Consider the following 6,551-nt stretch of genomic DNA (forward strand, 5'->3'; position numbering starts at 1 on the left):
AGACTGCTTTAATTTGAGTAAACTTACAGCTTCCCCCACTGAAATAAATCAACTAATTTCTCATTATGGATGTAACTGTAATATTTTATATTCCATTTATTAATGGCTATTTTGGTATTCATAAATATACACATTAAGTGCACCTATCTAAAAAAAGAAAAAAAAAATGTCAGCTAAATTTTGGGGTAGACTAAAAAGCTGGCTCGGTAGCCAGACTACAGTCGTTTGCTTATCAGTCATGTTGCTAATAGCTTGACAGCAATAGTGTGAAAATAGTGTTACCTTTATAAGATGGCAAGCTGGTGCGAAATATTTTCAGCCAAATCCGTCTCTCTTGTAAAATACAGTAGCTTTCTTTCAGCCAGCTGACAGTCAACAAAGGGTGAGGGGCAGCGCTATTACGCTATCCATTAAAAAAAATACTTTAAACTTGTAAATTGTTTTTTAATTTTTGTACCTCGTATAAGTAAACCTTGCCTAGTCTAACCACTGAATCACTCTCCGGTAGATTTTTTTTGTTTTTTCCCAACTGTGTGCGTGTAAGAAGGTGTGTGTGTGTTTGTCTGTCCTGTCAGTTCCAATCAGTGTGTGCGTGTGATGAATATGAATAGTCAACCTCCCTGCAGGTTTGGCAGGAGACCACCTCCAGCTGGACTCAGACCCCTGCTCAAGTGTCTTGGTGTGTGTTTTGTGAGTGCGGTTGTACAAGTCAGTTTGTATCTGTCAGCGTGGTGACAACCTCAGGGGGAAATGACAAACTATGCATGCAAATCACAGAAAATGAATGCTTCAAGCTCATTTTAAAATGTTTATTTTTTAGATTTTTGTCATAAAGTGCATAGATAAATTCTGAGATCTGTTAAAATTGTTACATTTTGCAAGTTTCACATCCATCTTTCCTTCAGTAGTCCCATGTTTCTTTTTTTAGGCACTTTAATCTTCTTCCATATGAGTTTTTAGTCCTTTTTTATTTGCAGAAGATTGGAATAATTTCCAAAAATATCTTGTCCTTGCAGTAAGAATCCATCTATCATTCTGTGAGCGTGTGTGTCTATAATTGCAGTGCAGCAGATAAAGAAGGAGACGCCATTCCAGCTGTGAGGAGACCGAAGGCGTCGTGTACACACGGCCACAATAAACACTGCACACACTGACGCACTTGCACATACACACAGCAGGTGGGGGTTGAGTGCAAGCAGGTGAGCATTAAGTCAGGGTGCTAAACAGATCACGTCGCGGTGTGATATCTGCAGACAGAGGAGACCGGTCTGTACCTGCAGGCTGAGCGCGGCGATTCGCAGCACCCTCACCAGGAATTTCCTCCAACTCCTGGGAGGAGGGCGGGTTGAAGGTGAAAGACGGGTGCAAATTGCGGCTTATGCTATTTTTCTTCAAAGCTACATCTTGTTAACCTTATTAAATCTGAAATTGCTGTAGTTAACATTTTTGAACAGTTTACATTCATCTTAATGTGTAGGTTTTGTGGAAAAATTATATTTTTAAAGATTGAAAACACTCTACAGTAAGGCTAATTGCACTTTTAAAAATAGTTTAACATTTTCACATTAATTAAGTTATTTGTGGAAATATTTGTTTTTCACCTTTAATGTTTCTATTTTAGCATAGAAACCTCGCCTGTTTCATGTTATTTTTAAATTTTATGCATATTTTCCCTCCAGGCAAAAGCTCACACTTGCAAGCCTAAAATTAGCTTGCGTGATGAAACGACGCGGAGAAATCAGATTGACAGCAGTGGAGAAAAATAGGTGCAAAATCTCCGCAGACGCTCCATGTTTTGGTAGAGCACATATCTGTCCCTACGTTCTGTAAAACTCAAATAATGAAAGGACAGAAAAATAAATAAAACAGTGTGTTCACAAGTTTGTCAAAAGGAGCAAAATTCTCAGAGCGTTTAATCACCTCCTGTATGATTCGCCTGTCTGGAATTACTAGTCTGTTCTGACAGAGTCCACGGTGCTAATTGTGAAACGCTGACAGTGCTCATCACACAAACGAATGTCTTACGAATTTCCTGGAACATTGTCAGGGCTCCCTTTTGTTATTTTCTTTCCCCTTTTTATCCTTGCACCCAGTCTGCTGAGGAAACATGGCCATTATCAGTGCCGATACGTATGACTTACTTCGCTACTCGACCTTAAGAAAAATCCTCCGTAGTTTTGTTCTGTTTTCTGCTCTTCGCCGCTCAGATGCGCTGAATCAACCGCATGGAGTATTATTGGCAAGGAAATTTGCAATTTGAGTTTTGAAAGAAAAGGGACATTTCAGTTCATGTCTTACACAAATTTGTTCTTTTCACTGGCTCTTTGGTCACAGCCTCATCTAGTCACCTCGTTTTAAAATGATGCTGTTTAATTAAGTAATTCCCGTTATTGCCCATACTCTCTGAACTCTTCTCTCTCCTTATTCTTCAGGGGTAAAATTAATAATTTTTGAAGTAAGGTTCTGTTAAGTGGCTATAAGCGGTTGCAGCTGGAAATTACTCACATGGTGTCTTCATTCTGTATAATTTCAGATTGCTTGGCCCCGAGTGCTTAAATGGTAAGTGGACTGAACTTATATAGCGCTTTTCCAGTCATTTTGACCTCTCAAAGCGCTTTACAATATGGAACAGAAACTAACTACTATCCAAGAAGGGCCAAGACTAAAGTGGACTTCTAGGTCCTTATAGAAACCCCAATCTCATAATGTTTAATGCAAACCCTATTTTATATACCTTTAAGCTCTTTGGACTTAGTGGCTGTTTTACAGCAGCTGACAATGATTTCCACAGGAAATGAAAGTGCAACACCAATTAATTTCCTGTGTGAAACTCTTATTGAGAATGGAAGCATGTCCATTCAGAGTAACTCTCTGATATAAAGGGAAGGGGTGTAAAACACACAAATATTAAAGCAGTTTATGATTGAAGGACCTTGTTTTATATATATTTTTATTGATTTTACCACTGGTTCACGTCTCTGTTACGTATGTACTTGGAAACACTTACATGCTCCATTTTCACGTTACACAGAGGAAGCCTGTGTTAACTATTATAAATAAGCATTAGCCTTACTGTCCAATATATATGTAATTACAGTGTATAGGTTCATAAAATGGTCAATGAAGACAGAAAGAGCGTAATATACTTCTGATATATTTATGTGCTTTTAAACTTTTACAGAACTTTGCTTCAACAATCCTAAACTTTTTCAGTAAGATCGTTTTTATTGTCTGTTTCAAAGCTCCCTATATTTAGCCAAAGTCTCAGCTCCCCCCAACCCGTCCACTTTTCTAAAAATGATTCAGTGGTTAAATGTCAGAGCTGTCCGTACCATTAAGGCCAGCGTGTTTGAAGGAAGGACACCTCCCCCTCCTTCCTCTGTCTCTTTAAATCCCCTTCTCCCCCCGTTAGCTCCCACATCATCCAGCACCCCCTCACCATCGCTCCAACCAGGCTGGTTAGAGGGCTGATGTGCAGGCCTTGTCATTCAGATTAAGGCCACATTGTCAGCTCAGGGCTCTTCTCTCTTTAGTTTCGTGTCCCGTTTCTTTCTTCCCACTGTCAGCCACCCCGTCCCGCGGCCAGAAAAGACCTTATAAAGCTACACTCTCTCTCATCCACTTCTGTCAATTCAAACACTGTCACTCACACCACCATTGGGGGTTTGTCGCAGCAAGGACTATTTGTTTATATATAATGTTGGACATGTTTTTCTATGTAGATATATATTTCATCAGCTAACAGAGTTGTAGACTTGATTTATTTTTTGGGGGGGGGGAGTTACTTTGAAGTGAAGAGATCTTCGTCAGGTACAAATAAAATGACAGCAGTGGCACAAGATGTGAGGGTAAAAAGAGGCGGCATACTCCTCTCCACAAGTCTTAGTACTCTTTGTAGTAAAGACAGCAAAAGCTGTTATTTTTAAATCAAAGTTGTATGAGTGCAGGGGTATTTAGAGAGAGATTGGCAGGTGGTGACACATTCAACCAGATTGCCTTAGTCACTCCTTATCCTGCTCTGTTAAAGCATCCCAGAATGATATTTATCACCCAAACGAATCTTGACTCATCAGCGTAGTTGCTCTCACGTCCTGTCTTATTTACTACAGCAGCTCTGTGGCATTTGAGTTTCATGCTTCTTACTGTCTGCGCATTTTTCTTTCCTTCCCAAGATGAGCAATGATTCAGCACTGTCTAAGATGGTGGACAGTTTCTCTCTTGGTTTTAGTGCAAAGAGAGGAAACAAATAAAAAGCGCATTTGAGCCTTTCAGTCCTCAGACTCAGGGGACCACATCATAACGAAACAGCAAGCGTTACTGATCGGGGTGAGTCGGCAGTTTCATACCCGTTCTCTCCCTCATCCTCAAACTTGCGCTGAAGCCTTTGAGGCATGTTGATGCTCCTCTAGAGGCCGAGCAGCTGTGCTTCAAAACAGGAAAGAAAAAAAAAAAGACAGAAAACTGCAGCTCCTGCCCAGGTGCTCTGTTAACCAAGAACTACTATGAGTCAGGAGTTTCAAGATGACTTTCTTTGTGTAACTGCTACTTTCAGCAAAGTAAGACATGTTCCCATGCACTCACCGTCTGTGTAATTTTGACCGTATTTCATGGAAGTTAAATCGTACTTGTATTACTGGTTGGTTTCTAAGATTTAAAGAAAAGGTGAGTCAAAGTTGTTTCTTTTTTCATGGGCTGCGGTGGAAGAAACTACTGGGGGAGGAAAAATCTTCACAAAGTCATACACTTGTTTTTGTGTCACATTTGTTTTTTTTTATTATTTAAAGAAATGTTTTGGATATTTCAATCAAAATGACCAAAATGTAATATGTTATTGTCATGTAACTGGGAACAACTCCACTAATACACAGTTATGTTATTGATACCCTTGGCAGATTTAGGGTTGAAGTAATTTTATCAACATGTTTCTTTGTCTGTTATTATTTTGAAGTGACCCAGACAGAGTTCGAACTTGAAACTGATAGGGAATTTGTTGAAGGAACTAAAGATTAGGGTGATGGCCTTTATGTCAAAGATTTGGAGCTCATCTTGGACAATAAATCATCTTGATGATGATGATTTATTGTTCATAAATCACTAGAAGCTCTTATCAGTAATTATAGAAAGGTGTGATTGCTTTAATGCTAATAAAGATCTCAAATTGATTATTGGGAAGAATTTTTACATGCTATTTATTTTATTAAAATAAACAAAACTTTATATATGAAATTAACACTTTTGTATTTTCTTATCTATCAAGAGAAGACTTTCCCATTTTCTCTTGGTCAAATGAAGCAAGTTTTATGTCTAAATCTGCCATAGGGATGAATAAAGTTCAGCTTTACGTAACCAGTTCAAGCATTGGTTAGCACATAATCATTAAATATCCATGATGTTGTTGTCATTGGTAAAGCTCCCATGACCTTTTCTGTTTACTTCTGAAGAATGAAAGAAAGATTTACTTCATGAATATGCAAGGTAAAAGTTTCTCCACCCACAGAGCAGCCACGCTTCGCCCTCATTTCTAAGCAGACTGTCATCTCTGGTCACCGTCCGGTTCACGCTTCCCTCAGTGAACATTCAACGCTGTCGGTGAGTTTGATTGTAATTTAACAAAAACCATCGACCGTTGACTGTACCCTGTGGACAGCTTTTGTCACTAGATGTATTTTTAAAAGATGAAGATAAAGCCCCACCATACGAATCAGAGGAAGAACGGCTGACGACTCCTTGGGAAGGAAAACAATCCGGACATACTTCCAGCTTTCTAAATCACAACAAAGGTCACAATCAACATTCATTGCTGTCGGTGGGTTTGACTTTGTGGAAGAGCTCACTGAACGATGAATGCAACTGTGTCCCAGATTTCATCCGACCGTCACAAGGAATGTTGTCACGGCATGCTGATGATGGCGTTATTTATTTCGCCTGTCTCTCTCCCTCAGCTACCGTGATGCTGGTGGTGTGAACTGCCTTGTTGACAGTTTGGCTTTAGGAGCAACAGAAGAAAAGACAATAAAACTAAACTTGGGACATGAAATACTAGACATGACTTTGTTGTGAACTTTGAACTAAATGGAAATGTTTTATTTTTTGTGCACATTGTAATTGGACTAGTTGGTATGTTAAGGTATAAAACGGCATAAATCAGGTGGTCTTCATTTCTGTAATGTTTCCAGGAATTAAGTTACTATGATACATAAGAATTTAAATTCACTTTGTGTTCCTAATTCTTAACACATCGCATGCACTGTCTTTGATGAATTTCAATAAATCATCACACTTTCAGATCTCAGTGAAGCTGTTGATACTCATTGATTTTCCAGGGGAACATGTGAAATTGATGATGTTGGATCTAGCATAGTCAAAGCTCCTCTTCTGAAACTTGAATAAAAACGATAGCTATCTGCAATATGCAAATCCCACCGATCAAAGCACCTCAAGCCAAGATGTAAGAAAAACAAAAAGTGAATGGAGTTGTCAAGATTTAATCTTGTTAAGATTTTAGAAATATTGTAGCTAATTTTTGATGAAAATGTAAACTATGGAGCCCT

General features: G+C 38.8%; 1 long non-coding RNA gene across 1 annotated transcript; it reads left to right on the forward strand.

The window, feature by feature from the left end:
* Positions 1-1,596: 1,596 nt before the first annotated feature.
* LOC114151331 (uncharacterized) lies at positions 1,597-6,292 on the forward strand. The gene is made up of 2 exons (XR_003596922.1): positions 1,597-5,589; positions 5,676-6,292. It is a non-coding gene; the product is annotated as an uncharacterized LOC114151331 (long non-coding RNA).
* The last annotated feature ends 259 nt before the right edge of the window (positions 6,293-6,551 follow it).

This window comes from Xiphophorus couchianus, chromosome 9, assembly GCF_001444195.1.
Source record: "Xiphophorus couchianus chromosome 9, X_couchianus-1.0, whole genome shotgun sequence".
Lineage (NCBI taxonomy): Eukaryota > Metazoa > Chordata > Actinopteri > Cyprinodontiformes > Poeciliidae > Xiphophorus > Xiphophorus couchianus.